Source organism: Pseudorca crassidens, chromosome 1, assembly GCF_039906515.1.
Source record: "Pseudorca crassidens isolate mPseCra1 chromosome 1, mPseCra1.hap1, whole genome shotgun sequence".
Lineage (NCBI taxonomy): Eukaryota > Metazoa > Chordata > Mammalia > Artiodactyla > Delphinidae > Pseudorca > Pseudorca crassidens.
The window spans coordinates 150,237,481-150,265,449 of record NC_090296.1 but is presented as its reverse complement, the minus strand read 5'-3'; the positions used below and the strand labels follow the sequence as shown (position 1 = coordinate 150,265,449).

Sequence of the window (27,969 nt, the reverse complement as noted above, 5' to 3'; positions counted from 1 at the left end):
GGAGGCTCTAGGAAGAGAGTTAAAGTAAGTTTTCCAACCAAGGTTGAGTTAACTAGGTATAATAACCCTTGAGGTTAGTCCTGTTTGACTCTCACAATCACTAGATATCTCTAGTCCCTTATTTTTAAATTTCAGATGACTCTATTTACACTTCTTTTTTGTGAATAGAAACATATACTCTATAAGTTTATTGACAACTTTATTATTCTGGGAGAAAAAAATTTGAACATGTCTTGCCTCTACCTACTCGGGGTCGCCATACTTTTTCTGCAAAGAGCTGGATGGTAGCTATCTTAGGCTTTGTGGGCCATAGAATCTCCACTGCAACTGTGAACTCTGCCTTTGCAACATGAAAGCGGCCCTAGACGATGTTTACACAGGTGAGCCTGCTGCGTCTAGCTGGCATTACCACGTTCCTGAAATCGAAGCACGTGTCGGGTGGCCGTTCCCAACAGTGACCAGCAGGCGGATGCTGCCTGGGTTCCTGTGATCAGAAGGTAAAGGCCTCGGGCAGGCTTGGTTGCAAAGGATGCTGGGATTGTGTCGTGGTATCTGCCGCTGGTCCAGGAAGGGAGGGTAGCAGGTGCAGGCTAGGTATTTGCAGATCTGCGGGGCAGCTCCATGTTGGGGAGAGTGAGGGGGATTACGAAGAACACAGGCTTCGAGGCTGTGGAATGTGGGGAAACAGGAGAGGAGACATGTTTATTAGGACCAGGACCCCTAATTTCCCAAGTGGTGCAGAAACCAGTCTATGCCTCTGATGAGACTTTACTAAACATTTGGGAGGGTCGTGATTTGATAGAACAGTCTCCCTGCCCATCTCTCAGCCTGCCTCATGCAGTGGGGCCCACTTACACCTCTCTGAGAGGGTTGTGAGCCTGCCTGCGCTACCAGAAACCTGGTCCCAGGCTGATGACAGCAGAAATGTTCACTCCCTGCATCAGAAACCCCACCCAGTCTCAGCTTCCCTCATGACCCCAACAGGCAGATGACATCAGAACACAGCAGTGCAGGATCTGCACGCTTCCAAATGCCGTGAGGGTCTTAGTTCTGAATAGCTTTCTGTGCAGAACACGTGACTGGACACTCCAGGTTGAATTTTCCCATACCAGGCCCTACTTTCCTATTTATAGAGGTGCCTCTAACATGGGGCAAAGGTGATGTTTTCCCCCTGGATCTCAGCCTCAGAATGCCTGATACCAAATCTTCACAGAAGCACACATGTGCTTCTCAAGAATCAGTAATGGGGGACTTCCCTCGTGGCGCAGTGGTTAGGAATCCGCCTGCCAATGCAGGGGACATGGGTTCGAGCCCTGGTCTGGGAAGATCCCACATGCTGCGGAACAACTAGGACGATGCGCCACAACTACCGAGCCCTGCACACCACAGCTACTGAAGCCTGCGCGCCTAGAGCCCGTGCTCTGCAACAAGAGAAGCCACCGCAATGAGAAGCCCGCGCACCACAACGAAGAGTAGCCCCTGCTCGCCGCAACTAGAGAAAGCCCGCACGCAGCAACGAAGACCCAATGCAGCCAAAAAAAAAAAAAAAAAAAAAAATTCAGCAACGGTATGCAAGCTCAGGGCGGCAGAAATCCATAGTGAAAAACAGGCTCGTGGGAAGAACCAAGTCTGTAGAGCAGATGCTGACCTGACCGTGAACTACATGTGATCTTATCTTACAGAATTCTTAGCATCTTAACTGAAAGCAGTGGTTTTTCAGTGGGGCTGCACAGTACACTTGTCTGGGAAACTCTGAAAACTACTGCTGCCTGAGCCACGCTCTGGAGCGATAAAGTCAGAAGCTCTCAGAGGGGTCTGGGAGCTGGCATTGTCCCCAGAGTTCCCAGATGATTCTAATGTGTAGCCTGAGTTAAGAACCACTGCTTTGAAATGCTGACATGGAGGTGACTGGTCTTATTCGTCAGGAGAGGCTGGGGTATCCCATAGTAACTAATGAATCCCAGTATTTTAGTGGCTTCTCATGACAAAGTTTGGTTTTTCAATCACACTGCATGTCCAGTAAGGGTTAGTGGGAGACTCTGCTCCCTGCAGGCAGCGTTCTGACGGAGGCATCCTTATTTGTGAGGACACCATCTTAAACAGTTGGTTTCCTTGGTTGCTATGGCAGGAGAAGACAGCTGGAAGGTCAGGCCTGCCTCTTCTCTGTCTGGGGCTGGAAATAGCACATGTTTTCTCTAGAAGCCCATTGGCCAGAGCTGGTCACATGATCCCACCCAGCAGCGAGCAACTTGGGGGAGGGGCCACAGGGCTGGGGGGTATTCGATGAGCAGTTTGTTGGTGTTTTTTTCTCACAGTCAATCTCCCAACACTGACTTGGTTCTTGCTTTACTGAAGGATCATTCAGGAAGTTTTACCAGAAGGAAACAAACAGGCAGCCCTAAAATAGTGGTCAGGTTCAAGTCTCCATCCTTTGGAGGCAGAGAGCTGCATGCCATTTGAGGAATTTTCTAGCTTTCACAAGTCCCACCAAAGTTGAACAGAAAATCCTATTTTCACCCTGGTCACTTAATGTACAGTCAGCCCTTTCAGGACTTTCCATGGATTTGTCGTTTCTTGCAGGTGTAGTACACTGTATTAAGTATTGTAGCTTTGCAGGGGATATTGACATTTGGTAGGACCAATTCCCTCTCCCTGCTTTTCTTTTTCAGAGTTATCTCATTTTTTTCCCCATGCATTTATTGTTTCAGAAAATTTTTAAATAAAAAACTTATAAATTTGGTTATAATTTTTGGGGGACTGGATGTCTTTATACCGTTATCTCTGTCTCAGGAAAATGCTCTATCGTTAGTCTTCTAAATGTTTCCCAATGAATGTTAGCATTTTTTCTCCTACATCTTAACGTATTCCTTGTTAAGTTTATTTTCAAATATCCATACATGTACATGCATATACGTGTGCATGTTACGTATTTATATTGAAAGTGTGTAGAGGATACTTTTCCCATCATATTTTCTAACTGCAGTATTTCTCTGATAAGGTTAATATCGATTGGTATTTGGGGATAGATATTTTATTATATGAAAGTATTCTAATCTCAGTTCACAGAGTATTTTTTTTTGTTAGTAGTAGATAGTGGACTTTATAAAATACCTTTTTTTAACCATCTATTAATATGATTATATGCTTTTTTATCTCTTTGTGTGTCCTGTTGATGTGATAATAATAATATTTTTTGAGCATTATACTTAATCCCTGAGGAGTAACAGCAGAACTCCTTGACTTTGCATCTGCGACCTTTCAAAGACTGACTCTCAATGGACTTTTCCGGTCTTATCAGTACATTCCATCATCACTCCCACCTCACTTCAGGTCACCTGATGATGAGCATTTCCCCAATCCCACACACTTTTTGTAACCCTCATGTCGTTCACTTTGTCTGTTGCACAGTACCCTTATCTTCCAAATGGTGACACCCCCAAACGATCTTCAGAGCTAAGGTGAGCAGGGGTCCCAGTTGGCCTGGGACAGTTCTGGTTGGACACATGTCCAAATGTGTCTTGGGTTGGACAATGAATTCTACGGTCACCTTCTCCTTCGATAAATTGTCCCTGATCCCACCCCCCTCCCCCCAAAGACTTGAATTTCTCCCTTCTGCGCTCCCATACTTCCTGTGCAGAGTTTCACTATGGTATTTATTACACTGTATGCTCCCCCAGCAGCTCTGGGCAGGCACCCCTAGGTGCTCGATACATTAGCCACGTTGGCTGAATGAATGAATGAGTGAATGTCATGACCTTATTTTTTTTCTTTTTAAATAAGAGGAGGTATTTTTCAAGAGCATCTCCCTTCTCAGAGCGTATGCCCTCTGAGGCTTCTCTGATGGGCACTGGCCATGCTGCTTGGTCACCAGTAGCCACATGCCCTCAGAGGGGTGGGGACCGGACCCTGGCAGGGACGTCTGCAGACAGCCGGCTGCCTTAGGGTCACTGGTAAATGCAAACCGTGGGCTTGGTTCCTGCCAAAGGGGAGATGGAGGGTGTGGAAGGCAGGCGGAAGGGACGGAGGAGAACAGAAAGGGCGAAAGGGAGGAATGGAGGAAAGAGAGAAAAGGAGGAAGGTGGCAGAGTGGGGAGGAAGGGAGGGATGGAGAGAGGAGTAGAGGGGGAGGTAAAGCAGCAGTGGCCGGCCCAGGACAAGGCTGCGCCCTCTCGCTCTCACACAGCAATGTCGGGGGTGCTAATTTCTTGGCTTTTTGGGGAAACTTTGCAGGCATATTCACCTGTCTCGAATGTCTCGGGCCTCACCAGCCTGTGACTGCAGAGCAAGGTCACGTGTCTCTTAACGACTCAAATTAAAATAGGATAAAGACCCACTGCCTTTGGTGTTAGGACAAAAACCCCTGAAGGAGTCCCCGGGCTCTGTTTCTGAGGGTTCTCAGGGCGCGGTCTCCTGGTTGTGCAGAGGGTGGTATTGGTCAAGGCCTGGCACGCTGGTCTCCTCTTTCCTCTGCCCTTTGCTGCCTCTGATGCCCAAGACCATGATGGGCTCCATCTTTCAGGGCTCAGCCATTCCAGTGATTCTCCTGCTCCCATCACCCTGCTCTCAGGGGAGAGGGACTCTGTTTCCCCTTTACTCCTCAGGTCCTTCCCTCAATTTTCTACTACCCAGCGGACCTTGAGCTCTAATCTTTAATGAAGGTTTATTGAGAGTCGAGAGAGAGTGAATGAGAAGCCCGGACAGGTGGGAGCTTGCAAAGATGCCTCTCTTTAGGATCCCCCCTTTTTGAGGGACCTCGCAGCCTGGCTCCGACCCTGCAGGCTTTCTGCGGGGTCCCCTCACCACCCTACCCCATTCCCCATGGCCATGTGGCCCCTGAGATGAGGCAATTGTACCTCCTCCCTCACCTGCCTTTGGAGTCTGTATCAGTCTCCTGTGGCTGCTGTAACAAAGGACCACAAACTGGGTGGCAGGAAACATAGTCATTTATTCTCTCACGGGTCTGGGGTTCAACTTCAAGGGGTCAGCAGGGTTAGTTCCTTCTGCAGGCTCTGAGAGAAAATCTGTCCCTTGCTTCTCTCTTAGCTTCTGGTGGCTGCTGGAAATCCTTGACATTCCTCAGGTTTGCAGATGCATCGCTCTAAGCTCTGCCTCTGTCTTCATGTAGGCTCCCCTGCCACCCCACCCCGTGCATCTCTGCATCTCAAATCTCCCTCTCCTTCCTCTCATTCCTCCATTCCTTGGACTTAGGGCCCCCTTCCCTTAACCTAGAATGATCTCATCTCAAGATCCTTAACTTAATCACATCTGCGGGGCATCCCTGGTGGCGCAGCGGTTAAGAATCTGCCTGCCAACGTAGGGGACACGGGTTTGAGCCCTGGTCTGGGAAGATCCCACATGCCGCGGAGCCATGGAGCCCGTGCACCACAACTACTGAGCCTGCACTCTAGAGCCCACAAGCCACAACTACTGAAGTCCACGCGCCTAGAGCCCGTGCTCCGCAACAAGAGAAGCCACCGCAATGAGAAACCCGCACCCCGCAATGAAGAGTAGCCCCCACTCGCCGCAACTAGAGAAAGCCCGTGCACAGCAACGAAGACCCAACGCAGCCAAAAATAAATAAATTAATTAATTTAAAAAAATTCACATCTGCAAAGACCTTGTTTCCAAATAAGGTCGCACTCACAGGTACCAAGAGTGAGGAGTTAGATAGATCTTTCTTTAAGGCCACAGTTCCTAACCCACTATGGAGTCTTTACTTCCCATTTCAGGATGGGCACTTTCCAGGATGAAAGGCCATTAATTCTAGACCTTCTGCAAGTGTGGTCTTGCTCTTCGATCCCCACAGATAGACCACATGGAGCACACAAGTCGAATATCCATCCTTGTCGTATAGTTACCTTCAAAGGGCAACTTGTTGGGATTGCCCTATACACACTACTATGTATAAAATAGATAACCAACAAGGACCTACTGTGCGGCACAGGGAACTCTACTCAGAATTCTGTAATAACCTATATGGGAAAAGAAACCAAAAAAGAATGGATATACATACATGTATAACTGAGTCTCTGCTGTACACCTGAAACTAACACAACATTGTAAATCAACTCTACTCTAATAGGAAATAAAGAATTAAATTTAAAAAATAAAGTTAAAAAAAGGGCAACTCAGAGCTACTTGTAGAATGAACTGAGTGGAGAGTGGTACTCTGACTGTTAGGAAGGTAGCACAGGTCGTAAACTGAAGCTCATGGAAGAGACGCAGAGGCCCTGACAGAGGCTGTTCATCTCAACGTTGTAAACGCAGCTGGTGGACCTGGAGGAGAAAGGCCAGATGGTCTGTAAATGTCTTGAGGCATCTACAGAAGGAAGGAAGCTCACCAAGGCTGGAGTCTGTTAATAACTGGGTGCAGATAAGTCGAATTAGACCTTACTCGCAAAGCAGAAATAGAGACACAGACGTAGAGAACAAACTTATGGATATCAAGGGGGAAGGGGGGGGATGAACTGGGAGATTGGGACTGACATACGTACACTACTATGTATAAATAGATAACTAATGAGAACCTGCTGTAGAGCACAGGGAACTCTACTCAGTGCTCTGTGGTGACCTAAATGGGGAAGAAATCCAAAAAAGAGCAGATATATGTATACATAGAGCTGATTCACTTTGCTGTACAGCAGAAACTAACACAGCATTGTAAGGCAACTACATTCCAATAAAAATTAATAATAATAATAAAAAAGAAGACCTGCAGCTTTTCCTATTTTGTGCCTTCGTAGGAACACTGCAGTCGGCAGTACGTAGGAGGTGGGTTGAGAGTTAGTTCTGTGGTTGAACCAGTAGAGGATGCCCTGGGTTAGGTAGAGACAGACACGTCTCCATACTGAAGAACATCTTGGCTCTTAAGTCAAGGGTTGCCAACTCAAACGTCTGCACGGCCAGGCAGGTAAGGGAAAGGAGTGTCTTGGACCAGGCGGGGGACTGCCGGACTCCGGGAAATGTAAGCTCTGTCTATAGAGCTTAGACTGGCTTATAGAGCCAGTTGTGGGAGAGCGGGCATTTCTGACCTAATGTACGGAGGGGTAGAGGCTTCTGAGGTCAGGAGACAAGAGCAAAATCCACAGATACCAGGGAGACCTGGGCAGGAAACGTCGCCCAAGGAACCCACGTGGTGGACTGAGCCCCGAGGCAAAGAGAGGCACGAGGGGCATCCCATCCCAGCACTGTTTTCCTGGCAGCCTGCAACCTTCAGCGGTGCTCCTGTACTTTGCATAATTGCTGGCCCTAAATACTGATACACCGGGAAAAGTCACGTAGGAACCAAGGAGGGTTCTGTCATAGATCGACATCTTCCTTCTGTTTACCAAGCAACATGAACTCTTTCGTGCTGTAGCAGAAAAGACTGTAGGCTTGTCAATGTCCCCACACTGAAGACCCAGCGTTCAGATTCCAGCTCTGGCTTCCCTCCTTATTAGTTATGTGATGACCTTGCGTAAGATCCAACACTTCTTGGAACCTCTGTTTCCGTTATTCATTGTGATGTAACAACCCATCCCCCAGTGTCTTCAACCAATAACAATGTTGATTTTTCTCAGCCAGTCTTCCCATGTGCGGTCAATCAGGCAGTTGCGGGGAGGGTTCCCTTGAACGAGATCTTTTTGCTCTCACATCTGGCGCCTGGGCTGGGAAGACTCACACAGCTGGGTTTCTGGGGCATCCTGTTCTCCCCACGGCCGCCTCAGGGCAGCTGACTCCGTCCATAGTGGTTCAAGGGTCCTAGAGCAAGTGTCCCAAGTGAGACAGGCAGAAGCTGTGTGGCCTTTTCTTTTTCTTTTTTTTTAATAAGACTTTAATTAATTTATTTATTTTGTTTTTTGGGGGTTTTTGCCCACGCTGTGCCACATGCAAGATCTTAGTTCCCTGACCAGGGATTGAACGCACGCCCCCTGCAGAGGAAGCGTGGAATCTTAACCACTGGACCGCCAGGGAAGTCCTTGTGTGGCCTTTGCTAACCCAGCCCGGGAGCCACACAGCACCCCTTCCTCCTCATGTTCCTCCTCGAGGCAGCCATGATCACCAATCCCCGACTGGAGGGGCAGGCTGTGGACCCCACCTCTTGACTGAGTGCGTGTCAAAGAATTTGAGGACATGTTTTAGAACCATGACACTATCCGTACCACTTCACATAGAATGGACGCACCTCAGTTTCTTTCACTGAACTTTTCCTAGTGGCCACTTGGGTTATTCTGGGGTTTTTTTTGGCTGTGATCTGCAACGCCGAATAAAGCCTCTCTGGGCGTAGAGTCCTCTATCTTCTGTTGCTTGCCTGGGAGGGGGGTGCCCAGAAGGGAGCTTGAAGGATCAAAGAGTAGGGACATTTTAATCCACTTTTCAGGTTTCACTTTAAAATGTCTTGTTTGTAGAAATAATGTAATAAAAATGACAATAGATTGTCTTCAATGTATTTGGAGACATCCTGAGAAGCCAGGAAAACCAAAGTATATTGTTTTTAATAGAATATGTTGTTTTTAAAGCTATTTGAAGACGTGAGAAGATTCCCACTTTCCACACCTGGGTGGTTGTGTACGTGGGCCAGGGGGTATTTTGGGCCCACTTACACTCCACCTTCATGATAACATAATCAAGATACTTTTGCTGAGATGCAGATAGGTTCACAGCTCTAAAAGCAGCTCTCAGGCGCTGCAGGAGAAAGCTGCCCCTTTGTGAAAGTCTGATGTGTCCTCACCAGTGGGGCCAGGACAAAGCAGACAGGACACGAGGCGACCCAGCTGAGCAGAGGATTGCCGGAATTACAGACCCACACTCAATCTAAGTAGCATTTCGCTGCCTTTTAGAAACATAAGCCCGTGTCCCCATGCCAGTCTTTCTTATGCGATCTCTGGCTCTGCTGTCCCAGCAGCTGCCCTATTTTGTGCCGTGTATTATGGAAAATATGTAAGCATTTGAATACAATTTTTTTTGAGCTCCATCTTTCCCTTCTTATGGATTGGACCGTTCAACTAGAAAGTGAGAAGCTCTGTTCTCTGCTAGTAAGCCCTGGGTCTCCTTGAACAAGACCAAGAAGAGTATGGAGACGTGGCTATTACTTGAATGACTGCCATTACAGCAAACCCTCCCTGGGCCTAAACTGTGTAGATCATTGCCCCTAGAATTGACTTCTCTTTGCCATCTAGACACATGGGCTTGGTAAGGGCTAGGTTCGTTCTCTTTTAAGTGTTTGCAAGGTTCATAGGGGAGAGTTGGAATGTTAGAGCTTGTTTTTCTTTGGCTGTGAACTTAACCAGTGACCTTGGGAGGGACTTGCCACTTGGTTAAACCCTTTCACAGCAACATGGCATAGAGGATCCAGCCCTGAAGTTGAGAGTGGAGAGACTCAAGTCTTAGTTCCAGCTCTGTCATTAACCTGGTGGGTGACTTTGGGCAATTTGCTTCTCCATGGATGTCTTCAGATGCCCCACTTGAGAAGTACAGAGCTGAACTTGGCCAATCCCTGTAGACATCATAGTTCTAAAATTTGATGATGTGTGACTGCTACCCCTGAGGGTCTTACTTTGTTTTAGAATTTCTTCCATCTTTCTCCTCCTGCTTCCAGATAGAAATGAGGGCTTGGGCATGGAGGAGAAGCACATATTATATTCTTGGCAAAAGGGGTTTAAAACGGCAGGGAGATTGTCTTAGGCTGGAATCTTCCAAAGCACACTCTTAGACAAAGACTTGAGTATAATTGGTTTAGTTAGGAGGCTGACTGGGGAAGTGAGACAGGGAAGAGAAGGAGACCAATACAGAGGGTATGAGCAAGTTACTACCATGGGCAACTGGGGCTCAGTCTTGCTGGAGACCTCTGGGAGAACGTATCTCAGAGTTGCCCACCAGAGGGTGAGGTCTCTGGGGTACTTTCCCCCCAGAGGTGTTAATTCCCCAGCGTGTCCAGCTGGTCCCTGGCGCAAGCCAAGAAAAATCCCTCGGATAGAGCATTGCAGATGTTTGCAGCCCATAAATTCCAAGCCAGGGGGCATGTACAGGAATGGTGACGCCAAGAGGATATGGGTGGGGCGTTGACAACATCTGCTCTTACGGAGGCGGCATGGAATTTTTTCTGATCTACTTGGCCGCTCGTTGTATTCGAGTGCATAAGAAATATATCTTGAGAGAGATTCCACATGTACTTACGCAAGTTTGGGAGTCTTTTGATGTTCCACCGTGTTTGGTAGACAGAGATTGTATTGAATCAGGAGATGTCTCTTTCGGCAAGAGGCTGGAGACCTGGGCTTGACACATGCGGGTATGACTATGTTGAGATCACATGATGTTGGAGGAACTTATGGAATGTAGGAGGAGTTTGTGGACAGAACAATAACTGAGACCCCATGAGGGAGAAGTTCAAGGGTGGAAATAAGGACACGTGTGGAACTTAGATGCCCAAGAGTATCGTGTAAATGAGGACGGCCTGATGGTTTTCTCATGGACATGCTCCCAGCCAATGCCAATTAGCTGAAGGTTCATAAATTCACCTTTTCTCCCTCATTCTGTCTGTACCATCACTGTAGGGAAGGAAATCTTAGAAGGTGCAACACCACCCACTTTGATAAGTTTTTGCAAGCATCCACCATGGCAGACAGAACACTCGACATTCAGGGCAACTCAAGAGAAGATGTAGTGAACAATAACTCCACGGGGAGTGAGACACAGGGAAATAAGGACCAGAAGAGAGAAGGAGTGAATGCAGGGCTGGGCCAGAACAGAGCAGAGGGCTTTCCTTCCGACCGTCAGGATCACACAGGCATCTCAGAGGCATCTGAGCTCGGCTTTGAATTTGGATAGAACAGGCAATGCGCATGAAGAAAACCATGCTGGACAGAGGTATGGAAAAGGGCACGTTGAGAACATGTTTGTGTTTCACTGGCTGTTCTGATGTGGCTGAGACGTAGGCTTTATGCAAGAACATCTTGGACAAATATCAGGGTGGGGACCCATGTGTGCAGAGCTCTGAACGCGGGCAGAGGAGGCAGGAGTGGGTTGTGAGGGCAATGGCAGCCCTGAGGCTCCCAGAACAAGGTGGGGTGTGTCTGTGAGGTCTTTATAGAACACGTTTATGAGTGTTCCCCATGACTCAGAAGCAACCCGTTGAGAAAGAAGTGTGCAGAAGCTTGCCGAAGGGTGGCTGGTAGGCTGGCAGTGACATGGCGTCTTGAGCATGGAGGTTTCTGAAAAGCAGCTTGTACATCTGGCTTTCTTTCTTTCTCCTGGAGAGCAAGGGACAGATCTGGGACTTGAACCCTGGTCTTCTAACCCCCCAGCAATTGCCTCCCTCCAACACATCTGAGTCTTTTTTTTTTAGAAGGGTGTTGGCACCAGAACCAGTATTAACAAAAGCTTAAATTCCTCAATAGCCCCTCTCTCAAGAAATCCTTTCCCTGCTCATTCATTCATTCACCCAATATTTATTGAGTATCTACTATCTGCCAGTCTCTGTTCTAGGCACGTTGGAAGCAGCAAAGGAACAAAACAGAAAACGTTCCTGTCTTCCCGGTGTTTACGTTCAAGTGGGGGAGACAGAGACTAAGCAAAGGACAAACAGGTGTGTGAGATGCTATTTCACATCCTTTCACAGCTCCTCACACCTTCCAGGACAGAGGCCACTCTCCTCTGCTTGGCCTTCTAGACACTTCCCGGTCTGTGCCGGGCCACTTCTCCAGCCACTTCCGCCCACCCTCCCTCTGAGATCCAGCTCAAAGTCTCCGTCCAGTTGCCTGCGCTTGGACAGTTTCCTTGTCTGGCTCTGAGTTTTGTTCCCCTTTCAAGCTGACGACCCAGGTTTTCTGGAACCATTCCAAAATCAATTTTTTTCTTGTCTTTTCTTATATACTGAGGCCCCGAGTTAGGATGCAATTGTAACCAGATCCCAAGTTTGATGTGGGAATTTGGCCCGCTTTCCACACCCCTATTTCTCTCTTCTATCACATCGAGTGTGCTGCTTTGCCTGCCCACATTCCCTGCTCCCCAGCCCAGGAGCTCTGGGCTGCGTCCCAGGACCCCAGCTCAGAGCCAGCACACAGCGCTTCCTAGACCAGCGTTCAGATGGCCACGTGGGCTTCAGAGGGAGCAGATGCTGCCCGTGTCCCTCAGAACCGAGCAGTATTCAGGGAAGGAAGTAGCTGGTTCTTGACCTGCCACCTCCAGCTCTGAGGCAGGAGGAACCGAGCTGGAACCAACTTCAAAGCCATGTGGCTTCCTTGGCTCCCAGGACGGGGTCCGTGCCATCTCTGCAGGCCAGGCCTGGTAGATGTTTATCATGCTTCACAATATATTAAATGCAGGCGCTGAGCCCTGTTCTGGGCGTAGGTCACCTGTTGCCCCTGGATGTTCTCTGAGGACTGAATCGAGCAAGCCTGCAGGTGGATGAGCAGAGCCCGGGGCACGTTTCAGCCCAAAGGGGCCAAAGCAAACACTGGGTGTCTCAACAGAGCACATTCCTGAGCGCATTAAACTGGGTGAAGTGAGCACAACCGGATGGAGACCGGGGAGGAGACAGGTCGTGGCCCCTGAATGCAGCCGGGCAGGGCAGCCTGCTCTGGAAGGGGCCCAGCACTCAGCATTCTCCTTCCCTCCACCTGTCCTGATGCTGCCCGCTCCTTCCACGGCCTGTTATACCCCCAACCGTGGGGCAAGTACATCCCTCCAGCTTTGGGGGGAAGGAGTTGGCCGGTTGCAGGTCGCCATCAGCACCACCCATAAGGAACTTACTAACCCTGGCGGGCAGACGGGCTGTGGTGGAGCCAGTCAGACGGCAGGAAAGGATTATGTGAGATGCAAAGTGACTGTGACAGACCGCCCAGCCGGAGACCTGGGAGGTGGGGATTTCATAACCCACGAGAGTCAACCAAGGCCAAAGGAGCTACAGAAAGCACCAGGTGGGATCCGCAGGGGAACTTCTTGGACGGGGTGCCCATGAAAGACGAGCACGGTGTGGTTCAGCAGCTCAGCAATTATTTCGCTTCATCCTCAAGCCTGCCTCCTTGACCATGACCGTCCTTTGGTTTCTGGGCTAATGAACAGTAAACTGTTTTAAAAGGCATGTGTCAAGGGGGGAAAGTGGTGGTGGTGGTAGTGGGGGGGGGTGATGGTGGTGGGATGAATTGGGAGATTGGGATTGACATAGACACACTAATATGTATAAAATGGATAACTAATAAGAACCTGCTGTATAAAAAATAAATAAAATTCTAAAATTCAAAAAAAAAAAGGCATGCGTGACTTGGAATGTTTGTGAGAAGTGTTGAAGGTGATGTCTATTCATTTGTGCACTTAGAAAGGGAGGGTGATGTGGGAGAAACCTCTGGAGACAGAAATACCTTGGCTTCAATTCTGACAAGCTGTGAAGCCTTAGGCAAGTCGCTTAAACTCTCTGAATCTGTTTTTTATTTTATAAAAAGAAAATGGTGATGCTTGGAGTAGAACTAGTCCCTAAGAAAATTTATTGTATTGGAAGTGGGAAAACTCAGGTCAAATACGTCCATAAAAGTATATTTTAGAGGGTATATATTTAGAGCGCCCATGATATGTCCATAAGTGGTTTTAGAATGTCTTTTGGTAAAAAGTCACAAAAACACAACAAAAGGAGGAGAGGGAGGCTGGAGAGTGTTTCAGTTCTGGGGTCACAGAGTGAGTGAGCCCGGGGGCAACCTGTGTTGTACAGGCACCCCCTCCAGACTCTCTGGCTAGGGGTCCCTTCCTCGTGTTGATGCATTTTAGTAATAAAAACCATGTGCTGATAAAGTCCTAACTGAGACAGGGCAGTACACGGTCTTATGACTTAGCCAGGGAAGATCGACTCGAGTGAGTTGGGGAGCTGAGGGGATAAGATCAATGGAGCAAAGCTTGGGTGGACAATCAAAGGTCTGTCCTGAGCCTGCAGCCCATGGGTGTCCTGTCCTGCACATGGTGTATGCCTGGGGTCTCTCCTTCTGGCATAGCCGTGACCTGTGTAAATAATACAAGGGTTGCCCTGTGACTGTCACCCCTTTTCCACTTGGTGGCTTTGCCAGCTGGAAGGGTCCTTGGAATGGAGTTCGTTCTCCTGGGAGAGTTTTCTGAGTTTGACATTCTGTTGCCTTGATAGCTTCCCATGACCCTTGCTGCCCCCAGGAAGGGCGGAGCCCACCCCAGATACACACTGCTCAGGGTTGTTGAGAGGATGAAATGAAATACTATATGAAGATGAGCTGAGTCCAGCAGCACCTACCTACTGTAGGCGTTATCCAAATTTAAGTACCATTACTTTCATGATATAGTTATTTAAAGAACGTGCTAAGTTTAAAATTAAAGGCCACCATTGCGACTGCCACTGTGTTAATTCCAACTCTTCCCACCCTCTGCAGCCCTTCTCTTTCCAAACCTTTGGCCCTTATTTCCTTGAATCAGATGTGACTTTCCTCAGAACTCCAGAGCTTCCTGTTGCCTGCCAGGTAAGACTCAAACTAATTAACCGGATGTTCAAGGTGTTGTGATTGACCCCAATCTTATACCTCCAGCCTCATTTTACACAATCACCTCACAGTGGGCTTTTTGCTGGTCCCCAACCAAGTCCTTGCTTCACACCTTCCTACCTTCACAAGCTGCTCCCTTCACCTTTCAATCCATTCCCGCTTCTCTGCTCCTAGGCAGAGGTCAAAAGTCACTTTTCTCAGTCTCCCCTAGACAGAGTGAATGGCCCTCTTCAGCATGTGGGTCAGTCTCAGCCCTGGGTTCTCATTTCCTTGAGCTCAGAGACTGAATCTCCTCCTCCATCCAATGGCTCGAGCCATCCCTGGCAATAAAGGGTCTCATCAATGCCTGTGGGATGAATCGAATGGTAATGAAAAAGCCCCATGCAAGTGAATCCCATGGAAAGGTATAGCTGCCGCCTGGTGGGCATCTCCTGCGTCAAGGTCACTGTCGGTGATTGTGTTATCTCGTGAATGATATCAGCTGCACTTCTGTTGAATTCTCTGTGCTTAGGGTTTTTTTTAACCTTTACTACAGCCCTGAGGTAGGACTGTCAGGAGAGTCACAGCCATTCTGCAGATGTGGAAAGTGAGGCTCTGAGAGGCTGGGTGACTTACACAGAGCCAGTAACTGACAAAGTCAGGATTGAAATCCAGGCCAATGAGCTACAAGGGCCATGCTCTTACCCTTGTACCATATATCTATTTTAATCCTCAGAACAACCCTTTGAGGTAGCTATTAGAATCCCCACTTTGCAAAAGAAGAAGCTAAAATTTAGAGAGTTTAAGAGACCTGCTGAAGGCTCTGTCTCCAGGAAGCGCCTGACATGGGATTTGAACCTAAATTTAAGCATACACACTTTCCATCCCTCTTCTCATTTAACTCTCACAGCAGTCCTGGGAGTTAGGTGGTACTAGCTGTTTCAGAGATCAGGTACCAAGGCTCAGAGATTCAGTCATTTGCTGAAGGTCACACAACCAGGAAGTGGGTGGCAGGCAGTTGGGATCCAAGCTGACGATCTTTATACAATGCAATACTTCCCACAATGCACTGCTCTGTAGAAACCCATTCCTGAAAGCTGGCTCTTATTCTTGGTTTCATCCTGACATAGAGAAACACGTTAACCTCTCCACAATTGAAGCCATGTCAGTAGTGTTTGGTTTCCAAAGAGTCTGTGTACGGATCAGTGGGGATGGTCAACCGTCAAGAGGGAAGAATCTGACACGATGGGCCAGTGAGCGTGGGTGCAGCAGAGCTCACCGTTAGACCCGAACCCCACCCTAGCCTCATCCCATCAAGGCCACACAGCACAGTGGACACATCCAGCTCGAGCAGATTTGCAGCTGATGGGTCCTGGCCTGGGGCCAGCACCTCTGGAGGACCAATCCTGGCAGGAGGAGGAGACTCAGAGTAGGGACTTTATGAATGGCATGTGGGTGTGAGCTTAGACCCAGAGACCAGGAGGAGGAGAACATGCCGGGTGCCCTGCCTCAGACCTGCAAGAGCTGTTGGGTAAAGACTTTGCTAACTTTGGTTTATTTATTCATTTTAAAATTTAACTTTTAAACATTTAATTTTTTTTTTGAAAAATGCAAAGAATCCATGACTTTCTATAGCGATCCAGGGCTGCATGTCTCCATTTGAGTGTGCAGAAACAGAAAAGCCTTGCCAAATGTCAAAAGGAGAGACTTGGGGAGAGGCCGGAGCCAAGCAGCAGGGCACGGAGATCAAGTCAGTTTTCTTCCCGTCCCTCAAAACTTCATCTGAATGTCGTTGCCAGCCAGTCACATCCCCTTATCACTTTTCCAGCCAGCTTTGTAACTCTAAATGTTGGACGGAGAACTGATAAGAGTAGGTGATTGACACTCACAGCTTCCAGAAGCCCCGAGGGTCACCTGCGTGTTGGGGAAACCTGCTGCTCCTGCTTGGATGCCCAAGGGCAGCAGGGGATCCTAGGAGGAGGAAGGAGGACCATGCGGCATCGGGGGCCCTGGGCTGTGCTCCCTGCCGGAGGATGCTGGAGCAGCCTTGGGGTTTTGTTCTCGGGGAGGTCTTCACTTGCCTTATTCAAAACGTGCTCTCTGTGACTGCATTTAGGGTCTCCCCCGTGAGAAGAGTGGTGGAGTGTTTGGGGTGCTTACTCCTGAGGCTTCCTCATCATAGTTGGGAGGTAATAAAGAGGCTAAAAGGCTTTGGAATTTTAGGCAATCTTACTTTAGAAAAAAAAAAAAAGAGCAGGAATTTCCATCTGATTCGTGAGAAAGTCCCATCCCAGACATTTTCCTCAACAAATGACAAACACTCACTAAACTCAACTTATAAGGACCATATGTTAACACAGGACATTTCATGGTACTAACTAAATTTATCTTCTTTCTGTTATATTAAAGATGGTTATTTATTATGTTGTTGATTCAGAATTATCCTTTAAACTTTGCTTATACTAAAACAAACAATAAATCTCTGTTGAATTGGCGAATGATTTAATCGAGTGACACGCAAGCGAGTCTAACTGCACCTACTTGGAAAGACAAAATCGGGGATTAATATTCCCTTAACTACAAATGCTTCTATTTCCTGGGAGGTGAATACAGATTAACAGGCAGTGGATTGCATCTCGACTGAACAGGTACGGTTTTTTGTTTGCTTGTTTGTTTGTTTTTTTGGCTACAATGAAGTATTATGATCTTCCTTAAAGAGTAAAGTAGAGTCTTAAAGTTACATTAAGATGCTACATTAAAACAGTGGTTCTCAAATGTAGCTGCACGTTGGGATCATCTGGGAGTCTTTAATGATCCTGATGCGTTGTCAATTACATCAGAATCTCCGCATATGGTTTGGGCGTGAGTAGAATGTGAACCAAGGCCTTTACTGTTCACATGGGGGTCTCTTTGCTCTAACGCAGTGCTGTACAGCCTTGGGTGCTAGACATCGATGCCTGGGTCCCACTTGCAGAGATTCTGATTTAACCAGTCCAGGCACGGCACTGTAGCTGTGCCCAGGTGACCCAATCTATAGCTATAATCTGGTCGTCCGATGGCCCGTCTTCTAGCCCTGGCTGAGACCTTGACTCCTGTTATGACTCGAGAGAAATCTTTAACCTTTATCATGTCTCAGTTCCCTTTTAAGCTCAGTAGAAACTGGGGGCCAATGTCGGAGTGAATGTCCCCTCCAGGCCCTTCCTGCTCTAAGGGGTGGCTGAGTCCCCCTCTTCTTTTACCAGAGGGGACTCAGCACCTGGAGGTCTCCACTCTGGGTCCAGGAGTATGGAGAACGGCTCCAGAGGCCGTGGGGTGGACGGGCAGAGGCTGTTGGAAGGAGCAGACAGCACAGCCCAGAGACTCAGTACCTCATTTGGACAGAAAGAGGCCAGCTAGGGGATGGCCAGACAGTGAAGGGGCTGTGTAGAAAGGGGGCTGAGAACTTCCCATCCTCCTGCATGGCATGGGATGCTGGAAGCACCTCGTGGGCACCTGGCAAGACACTGTTGAGCGCAGAACAATACAAACAGAGCATCTAGCTTTGCAGTCAATTCTCCAAAGGTGTTGGGTTGTTTCCACAGTTCCTCATAACTCTGTGCAGCGTGTTTCCAATTTTTTTTTTTTTTTTGCACCGGTCCAAAGACATACATGTGGCAACACAGAAAAATACCTTGCACTAGACTTTGGATTATAAGAATATTAATGATGAAAAGTATAGCTCACGTTTCTTTAGGGCTGATGGGGTACATCTCTGTGCAAAGCCCCTTACTTTTAAATTTTAATAATTTTTAAATTTACTTTTGAATTACGTCCTTTAATTATCATACCCACAGTCTGAGCTAGGTACTACTGTTATCATCTCCAGTTTACAGTTGGGAATACAAGGGTCCGAAGAGGCTAAGTACCATGGAGCAGGTCACACAGTACGTGGCAGAGTCAGAATGTGAACCCAGGACTGTCAGATCGTGAGGGCAGGGTGTGTAACCACTGCACGTACTACCCGGAGTGACCCTGGACGTACGGCAGAAGTCAGACCTCAGTTCACAGATGCGGCGACAGGCGAGAGAGCGGATGGACATTTTCACTTACAGAACGTCAGCTGATCCCTCTAGAGAGTCCTGAGAGGCAGGTTTCAGGGTCACACACATTTTGCAGATGAGGACACTGCCATCCAAATAGATCACCTGCCTGAGGACACAGTGCCAGTAAGCGGAAGGGTGGGGACCGAGTTCACCTCTTCCAGATCCGCGGCTCATGCTCCTTCCACCCCTCGTGCTACAGAGATTGGAGGGCTTTGTCGACCCTATTCCCCCCTGAATCCCGGCATCTGGCATGCATGATATGCGGCACACGGTGGGGTCACAATAAAGATTTGCTGACGAAAAGCCTCCCAGACCTGCTGGGCACAGAGGCAACGTGAATCCCCGCACCCCCGCCCCCGTCCTCCACCAAACGCAACCTTTAGAGATTCAAGCGTGGGTGTCACCTCCCCAAGAAGAGGAACAGAGGGCCTTTGGTGGATGTGTCCCACCTTTGGACCCACTCTTCTGAGTGTATTCACCTCCTGCACCCAGATACTGAGTCAGGGACAGCACGATACACAGCTCCCGGCAAGTACCGAAGGCGACCTCAGCCATAAGAGAGTGGGGACTCTAGGTGGTGATTCAGGAAATCTGTCTGGTTTAAACCCAGGTATTGACCCAAGCATATCCGGGGTCACGTCCAGCCTCAGCTTCCCCTTTGCAGATGTAGATAACTTTTCTGTCACTGCACATCTTCTCCCCAGGCTTGGGATGAGCCCCAGGGCTCATCGCCTGGGGTCAGGGAGAGGGGAGGGCCCCGTGCCCAGCACTGTCTACAGAGACCCAACGGGGCATGCAGGCCCCCCTCCCCCTCTCTGCTCCAGGCTGCTGCCTGATTGCCCATGAAAAGGAGGCTTATTTCTGGCTGGAAAAAGCCCTGAGGCAGCGGATTTCGGTGTGAGTAAGCGATTCCAGGAGCATTAAGGGGAATGCGGTCTTGTCTGGAGCGCACAAAGCTGCCCGGGTTAGATTTAAAAGGAGGAGGAAGCCTGGGCTTTCTCAGGGGCCAGGCATGCAGTCCCGAAATTAAATCCCTGCAAAAGAATGTCCTCATCTTTATGGATGCAGGAAGAGGCCAGTGTTTCATAAAAGGAACGAGGGACAGCAAAGCCAGCTTCAGGAAATTCCCTTCATCCCGGTTGGAGATCTAAACAGCTCGGATCCCAGGCCCCTCCGGCCTCCAGCCCTCACCCCATGGCAACCTCTAGGTGAACTTGCTCGGTCTGAATCTGGGGGAAGGAGCCCCTCCCGTTTCTGTCTTCACTGATATTCATGGCTGGGAGAGCAGAGAGTAGGAAGCAACATCTATTACTTACCACTCATGCATTGCGTGCACAGTATCTTGCTTAATTCACTCTTTACCTCCTTTACAGATGACGAAACTAAAGCTCACAGAGGTCTCTGTCCCTGGCTCAGATCACACAGCTAGTGAGAGGCACAGCCAGGCCTCCAGTTAAATATGCCCCTGCTAGGAAGCCTTTCCTGCCCCCGGGCCCATGCCCACCCCCCAGCCCACTATATCTCCTGCAACACTCCCCTCCGTCCAGTATAAGTCCGGTGTTTGTCTGCCATAAAAAGGAGAAAGTGAGCTTCTGGAGGGCAGGGCCTCCAACCCACCTCCATATATTTAGCTTTTAGCACAATGCCAGCCACAGGGCAGGCTAACAGTTCGTGTTACTGAATGGATCCTGTGCCCCTTATGTGGCCTCCCGAGGTCAGGGATTCTGACAACCAGAAATAGAATCGCCATGACAGCAGCCAACATTTGCATTTTGCTTATCAGCATTTTGGTGCCAGAGGCAAGTCTGATTCTTGCAACAGCCCAAAGGCCCCAATCATTAGGTCCATTAAGGCCTTCCCTGGTGGCGCAGTGGTTGAGAGTCCACCTGCCGATGCAACGGACGCGGGTTCGCGCCCAGGTATGGGAGATCCCACATGCCGCGGAGCGGCTGGGCCCGTGAGCCATGGCCTCTGAGCCTGCGCGTTCGGAGCCTGTGCTCCGCAACGGGAGAGGCCACAGCAGTAAGAGGCCCGCGTACCGCAAATAAATAAATAAATAAATTATGTCCATTAAGTGGCCAGAAGACCCAAGCACAGGATCAGGGAACCCACAGGGCCCGCTTAGGCTCCTCGGTGAAAAAGCTGGAGCAGACCTGCCCCTCAACTCTGCCAATTCCAAACCCTACATGACCGCAGACAATTCTTTATTTTATCTCATCAATAAATACTAAATACTAATAAATACAAATACTCATATACCTCTTGCTATGTGCCAGGCAGTGTTCTAGCCTGAGTGGCAAACATTAACCTATTTATTTATATAATTTAAAAAATGATTTATTTTTATTAATTTTTATTGGAGTATAGTTGCTTTACAATGTTGTGTTAGTTTCTGTTGTACAGCAAAGTGAATCAGTAATATATATATATATATATATATATATATATATATATCCCCTCTTTTTTAGAGTTCCTTCCCATTTAGGTCACCACAGAGCACTGAGTAGAATTCCATGTGCCACACAGCGGGTCCTCATTAGTTGTCTATTTTATATATAGTATCAATAGTGTATATGTGTCAGTCCCAATCTCCCAATTCGTCCCACCCCCGCTTCCTCCTTGGTGTCCATACATTTGTTCTCTACGTCTAAAATTACCTTGTTTAATCCTTAAAAATAACACAAAGAGGAATGTACTATTAAAATCATCTCCATTTTACTTCTGAGGAAACTGAGGCAGAGAGATGTTTAGGAATGTGACTTAATGCCATACAGCTGGTAAGGGGCCGAGTTCTCACCACTTGGCTACATGGCCTCTCCTTCAAAGTGACTCTTCATAAGCCTCTGCTCTGTGCCAGGCACTGGGTCTCACGTCATTTAATCTTTGTGGCAGCTCCTGGAGCAGATCTAGGCATCCCTAGCAGAGTCTCAGAGTTACGTAGATGGTAAGTGATACAGATGCATTTGGACCGGGTCTACCTGATTCCAGAGCCCGGAGTCTGTGCTTCCTGTGGGCTGGAGCTGGCTTCTCAATCATTTTGCTGTGGTCCAAGGGGCTGTGTCCACAACCACAGGTCACACCCTTGGCTTTGACTCGGATGTGCTGTCGTGAAGATGGGGTCGGGGACTGGGGTTCACTGTGAGGCCGAAGTTTCTAAATTAGTAGGATTAAAGCAGAGCCCCTAATTGGGGGGTACAGTCTGGGGCTTTGGGAGTGGCTGGAGTGGGGCGCCACCAACCTCTGCAGTCAGGGCTCTGGTGCCAGGCGGATGAGAGCGCCTCATTTGAGTGGGGAGGGAGCTTAGGTGGGAGGCCCAGTTCCCTGGGCCTGTAAGCCCTAGGAGCAGGGCTGGCTCCACAGCGCCAAGCTGAAAAAGGCCTCAGGCTTGGTTAGACCCTCCGCTGTCACCAACTTGAAATTCTTAATTTTTTTTTTTTTTTTTTTGCGGTACGCGGGCCTCTCACTGTTGTGGCCTCTCCCGTTGCGGAGCACAGGCTCCGGACGCGCAGGCCCAGTGGCCATGGCTCACGGGCCCAGCCTCTCCGCGGAATGTGGGATCTTCCCGGACCGGGGCACGAACCCGTGTCCCCTGCATCGGCAGACAGACTCTCAACCACTGCGCCACCAGGGAAGCCCGAAATTCTTAATTTTTAACAAGGAACACTGCACTTTCATTTTCCACTGGGCCCTGCAAATTACATAGCCAGTTCTTCCTCCGAGGGGAGCCTCCTACTGGCGCTTTTATTTGAATCTGATGCACGGTTTCCTGGTACCAAGCATGTTTTTGCAGCCAGGCACCCAGAGGGTGGTCGCTGAGAGTGCCCTGTGTATCAGCCGGGGAGGAGGTCTCGGAGCCCGTGAGACTGAAACGTGGTGAGGGAACTGGGGCTTCAGGTCTAAGTCATCTCTGTCTCCCTGCAGCCGAGCCTGGGAACCGGCGGTGGAAGAGCCACGTGGCGGATGTGCAGGAAATGGAGATGGAACGGTGACATCCTCCAGCCTGCAAGACGGCTGCACTCAAAATGCATCTCACCGCCACATCCTTGTCCCTTTATCTTTCCTCTTGTCACCTGAAGCTGCTTACTTGCCATTCCTAGGACTCAGTTTCCCCATCTTTAATTGGCCATATAGACCTAGATGAAAAGGCAGCTGGGTGTTCACTATCCAACAGTGGGACAGAGCTGTCTAGGGACGAGAGCAAAGCCCAATTCATAAACAAAAACGAGGGACTTCTCTGGTGGTCCAGTGGTCAAGACTCCTTGTTTACAATGCAGGGGGCACAGGTTCGATTCCTGGTCGGGGAGCTAAGATCCCACGTGCTGCGCACTGGGGCCATAAATAAATAAAAACAATCACAGTCTGATGACACAGACATTCTACAACTGAGCATTAAAAACAAACTCTTGCATTGATACTTACTTCACAAATCATACTGCTACATATCTGGAAGAAAATAAAGCCAGACGTACAACCTCACCCTATGTGAAAATAAATTCTTTGTGTGTTAAAGATCTAAATGAGAAAAAGTATAAAAATATGAGAAGTAAAAAATGGAAATTAAAAAAAAATAACCTTGGGAAAGGGTTGGTTCTCATAAGCAAGAAATATATACCTAATAGCCATGAAGAAAACGTTGTCAGATTTAACTCTATAAATATTTCAAATTAGGGATGGCCAAGACAAAGACACCTAGAAAAGATGAAAGAGAAATGGCAGTCCGAGCCACCGCTGTCTGGTCGAATGTTCTCTGGTGGCGGAAGTGTTCTATCCTGCCCTGTCCAATACCGTACTCACTAGCCATACACAGCAAGCGGGCCCTTGCGATGAAGCTAGTGTGACTCAGGAAATGAATTTTAAATGAAATTAAATTTAAATTGGTTTAAGGGACTTCCCTGACGGTCCAGTGGTTGAGACTCCATGCTTCCACTGCAGGGGATGCAGGAACTGAGATCCGACATGCCGTGTGCAGCGGCCAAAGGAAAAAAAAAAAAAAAAGGTTTAAATATATATAGCCACAGGTGGTTGGTGACTGCCATGATGACCAGTGAAGGCCTGAGAAAAAAATGCCTAAAACTTTTTATGACAGACAACCCCCTAAAAAACAAACTCCTATCAAATAATAAGAAAAAGATAAATAATTCAGAAGGGGAAAAAATTAAGGACATAGAGAAGACATTCCTAAAAGAGGAAATGTAAACGGAACATAGGCGTTTGCTCAAGTTCGCTAATCATCAGAGAAATGTAAATTGAAATACAATGAGGTATCAGTGTTTGCACATCACATTGACAAAGCTTAAGAAATTAGTAACACCCAGGGCTGCCAAGGGTGTGGAGAAATGGGAAGTCATACATTACTGGTGTGTGTAAATTGCTACAAGTTTTGTGGAAAATTATCCACAATGATTATTCAATTATTGCAGTTGAAACTGTGCATACCTTTGATATGGACAACCTACTTCTAGGAATGACCTTATGAGATCAAAAGCAATAATACCTAAGAATTGATGACTAAAGAAATATATTACATCACTCTTTGTATAGCCCTAAACTGGAAACAATCTTAGTATTCACCAACAAGGGAACTGGGGGGAGGGACTACTCATTTTTTTTTTTCTTTAAAATCTCCAGGTGATTCTGACTGATCAGGTTTGGACCAACAGAATTACATGTACCATAACTGAGGTACCCAATTCTCTAAGGAACATTTAGGTTGTTTCCAGCTTTTCACTGTTTTTTTTTTTTTTTTTTAATAAACTTTTAATTTTAGAACAGTTTTAGACTAACAGAAAAATTTCAAGGATTTTACAGAGTTCCCATACCCCCCAAACAAAATTTCTCCTATTATTAATGTCTTACATTATACGACACATTGTTATAAGTAATGAACCAATATCAATATATTACCTTTAACTGAAGTCCATTGTTATTGAGGTTTTCTTAGATTTTATCTATGTCCTTTTACTGTTTTAGGATTCTATTCAGGAAGAATATTTTTAGAGCTAAATCTTAGAACACATTTTAAATTTGTTCCTTCGGATGAAATTCCCTAAATTGGAATGGTTGGATTTAAGGGTACATGTATTTTTGAAAGCTTTTTATAAGTATTGCTAATTTATCCTCTTCTGACCTATTTTAGCTGATTATTTTGTTTCTCCATTGTGCCAGCTATCTATTTCTGTATAACTGATTGTAAAATTTGGTGGCTTAAATGACAGCAATCATTTATTTTGTGCACAGCTGCCATTGAGGCAGGGCTGGGTGGATATAACTTATCTCTACTCCATGCAGTGTCAGCTGGGGTGACTCCACCCGGGACCAAAGGATCCCCTTTCAAGATGTCTCACTCACGTGGTTGGCAAGTTGGTGCTGGTGATCAGCTGTGAACTGACCTGGAACACTTACACGTGACCTCCTCATGGGGGCTGCTTGGGCTTCTTCACAGCATGGTGGCTGAGTTCCAAGAACCAGTGTATTGAAATTGCCAGGAAGAATGTGTATCACTTTCTATAACTAGCTTTGGAAGTCATACAACATGGCTTCTACTGTAGTCACAAATCCAGATTTAAGAGGAGGAAACACAGACCCCATTTCATTATAGGAGGAACGTCAAAGTCATAGAGTAAGATCACGTGGGAGGGAAGATATTGTTGCAGTCATCCTTGGAAAATATAATCTGCCACATGTTAATCCTGGCAGCCAAGTTTTACAACTTTTCTAGAGCCTGACCTCTGATACGAATTTTCCAGTGAAAAGAGCTTTGAGTTGTTAAAACCCAAGCCTATGCCAGAATTTCATACTTTTAACAGGGATTTGAAGAATGTTAGCACTTTGAGGTGGAACAGGCAGCTGACCTCTGATATGATTTTTCCAGTGAAAAGAGCTTTGAGTTGTTAAAACCCAAGCCTATGCCAGAATTTCATAATTTTAACAGGGATTTGAAGAATGTTAGTACTTCTGAGGTGGAATAGGCAGCCTTTTATCCCAGTGGTTTCCAACATTCTTTCATGGCATGGCACACGTAGTAACATTTGCCTCGCACATGGGGGTTAACTGAGGGGATTTGAGGACATCTGCAGGGCTATGTGAAAAAGCGTTGTATTTTCCTTAGAGTACATAGTTAAGATAAAATATTAGAGAAAATACTAAATATTGGATTTGTATAAATAAAATATTTTCAAGTTTCTTTATTTTCCTTTCTTCTTTTTCTTTTTTGCCCACATCGCGTGGCATGTGGGATCTTAATTCCCCAACCAGGGATAGAACCCGTGCTCCCCGCAGTGGAAGGGCAGAGTCCTAACCACTGGACCACCAGGGAATTCCCTCAAGTTTCTTAATGAGAAACTTGCGCTTGCATCTCTTTTTTAATATTCAGGTTCTGAAACGGCAATATGAAACTTCTGATCAAGATGTTTAAACTCAAAACACTGATTAGCAATTTTCCCACCCAGGTAAATAATAAACAATTAAGAACAACAACAACAACGACGAAATTAAGAGCGATTGTCACAATTTGAAATTATGTTTAAATAACCTAACAGTCCTTTCTTTTATTTCTTTGACACCTGTGCTGCTGAAATTTTGGGGGGGGTTAACATGAAGGGATTTTGAGTCAAACTTTTCTATATCAAATTTTTGAAAAATCAATGAAGCTCTGTTTTGCAAAAGTGTACACATAGAGCCGTCACCTACAAATACCGGAGATGTCACAGATGAGCAGAGACTCAGGATGGTTGCCTTGAGCTTCCTGCTCCCCGCTCCCACCATACAGCTACCATACCAGGTCTGTGAAAGGCAGGCCAGGCTCAGCACCACAGTAGATGCCCAGGTAGGAGGGCACCTGTCCGCAGTACTCAGGGCTTGCAGCCTGGGGAGACTGCTCTGGGACTCCAGCCCCCGAGCCCTGCCTTTCCAATATATTTCAGGCCGCAAAGGCCCCACCCAATGCATAAATTATACCCCCAGCAGCTACTCAATACACACTTGCTGGAAGTGAATTTGAGTTCTGGCAAGAAGCTCCCTGATGGGGACATAGGATGCGCAAAGTCCAGGTCTTTCCCTCCAGGAGCAAAAACGTGGAATGCCTCCAAATGGATCCCCTCATGTCCCTAATTGACAAAGCCCTCCGCAATCTGTTCTTGAACACAGTAAAAGAAACTAAGCAGCAGAGCAGTCTAGCAATCGGCCACTAGAGGGTGAACACTTGAAGCTCTTTTTGTGATGATTGTAGAGGGCACAGTTTGCTTTAGTCAGCCCTGTTATTAGGTTTGTCATACTGAAGGCCACAGACATTTCATAACAGAGACATCTCCTGTTGTCTGAGGCCTCAGTCTGGGGCCTGGGTGCCCCAGATAGGGGAAAACAATGGGTTTTCCAATAGTGGGAACATGATAGGGGAAAACATTGGGTTTTCCAATGGGTTCATTCATGCATTCATCTGTCCATCCATCCATACATCCTTCTGTCCGTCCATCCATCCATCCATCCATCCATCCAGTCAGTCATTCTATTACTCATCCAGCCATTCACTCAAGAAGCACTGACTGAGTTCCTACTATGGGCTGGGTCTTCACTGGGTGCTGGGGAGAGAGAAATGAATCAGAGCCCTGCCTGCCCAAGACTTTCTCAGTCCGGGGAGACAGAGAGTGTCACAAGCAGCCAATGACCCTACAGCCTTGGGACTGTGTGACCTCAGAGGAGGGCACAGGCCATGACTGTGGTTGGACCAAAGGCACCATGATGTGTGATGTCCCCCTACTTCCAGGCCTTTCCCCATGGCTTCTACACAGCGAGGACCGGTCACCGGGGCGCATAAGAGTGGTCAATAGCCTTCCTGGAATATGACTTCCACCAGGAGAACGTCACGCCAATCTGTGCGCACTGGCCCCTATGCCTCCCTCCTCAGTGGGAACCGACTCCAATCCAGCCCCAGCCTGGCGTTCCTGTCCCTTGTCAGTGTGACTCCAGCTGGCCTTGGTAGCAAGACCTCTCCTGGCTTGGCTGCCCGGTCACATCTGTGGTCCCTGGTGCCTCACTCTCCCGCCTCCAGGTGTTAGAGAGCTTCTGAGCCAACCGGTTTGTATTAGCATAACTGGTTTATTGAGCAGTTGCGACTCCTCAGGGTATGAACGTGACATGCATTGCTCTATTTTTTTCTGGGAGCTGCCCTGGCTATGTCATGGTGAAGGTCTTTCCCTCTGGGTAGCGGCTCCACCAGGGAAGGCTCAGCCTTCTTCCAGAAAGTTCAGTCACTTGCAGTTAGGAAGAACTCAGCTCTGTTCCCTTGAAAATGTGGATCTCACATCTATTTAAAGCTCTTTCTCTTTTCCCCCAGAGCTGGTGAGACTGAGAGCGCTAAGGGTTTAGGATCAGGGCTGGAGGCTGGCTTGGGGGAGGGGCGGGCTGAGATCTGCTCCCTCGGGCCCCTGCCCCCACCATCC

General features: G+C 47.7%; 2 long non-coding RNA genes across 3 annotated transcripts; both read right to left on the bottom strand.

Annotated features, from left to right (window-relative positions):
- Positions 1–257: 257 nt before the first annotated feature.
- LOC137203152 (uncharacterized) lies at positions 258–25,110 on the bottom strand. 2 transcript variants are annotated; one of them, XR_010932956.1, is made up of 3 exons: positions 24,935–25,110; positions 18,540–18,638; positions 258–667 (listed from the first exon to the last, which is right to left on the bottom strand). It is a non-coding gene; the product is annotated as an uncharacterized lncRNA (long non-coding RNA). The 2 variants fall into 2 exon arrangements; XR_010932954.1 differs by lacking the exon at positions 24,935–25,110 and adding an exon at positions 19,849–20,341.
- LOC137203217 (uncharacterized) lies at positions 7,846–10,397 on the bottom strand. Its single transcript, XR_010933001.1, has 2 exons — positions 10,156–10,397; positions 7,846–8,440 (listed from the first exon to the last, which is right to left on the bottom strand). It is a non-coding gene; the product is annotated as an uncharacterized lncRNA (long non-coding RNA).
- Positions 25,111–27,969: the final 2,859 nt, after the last annotated feature.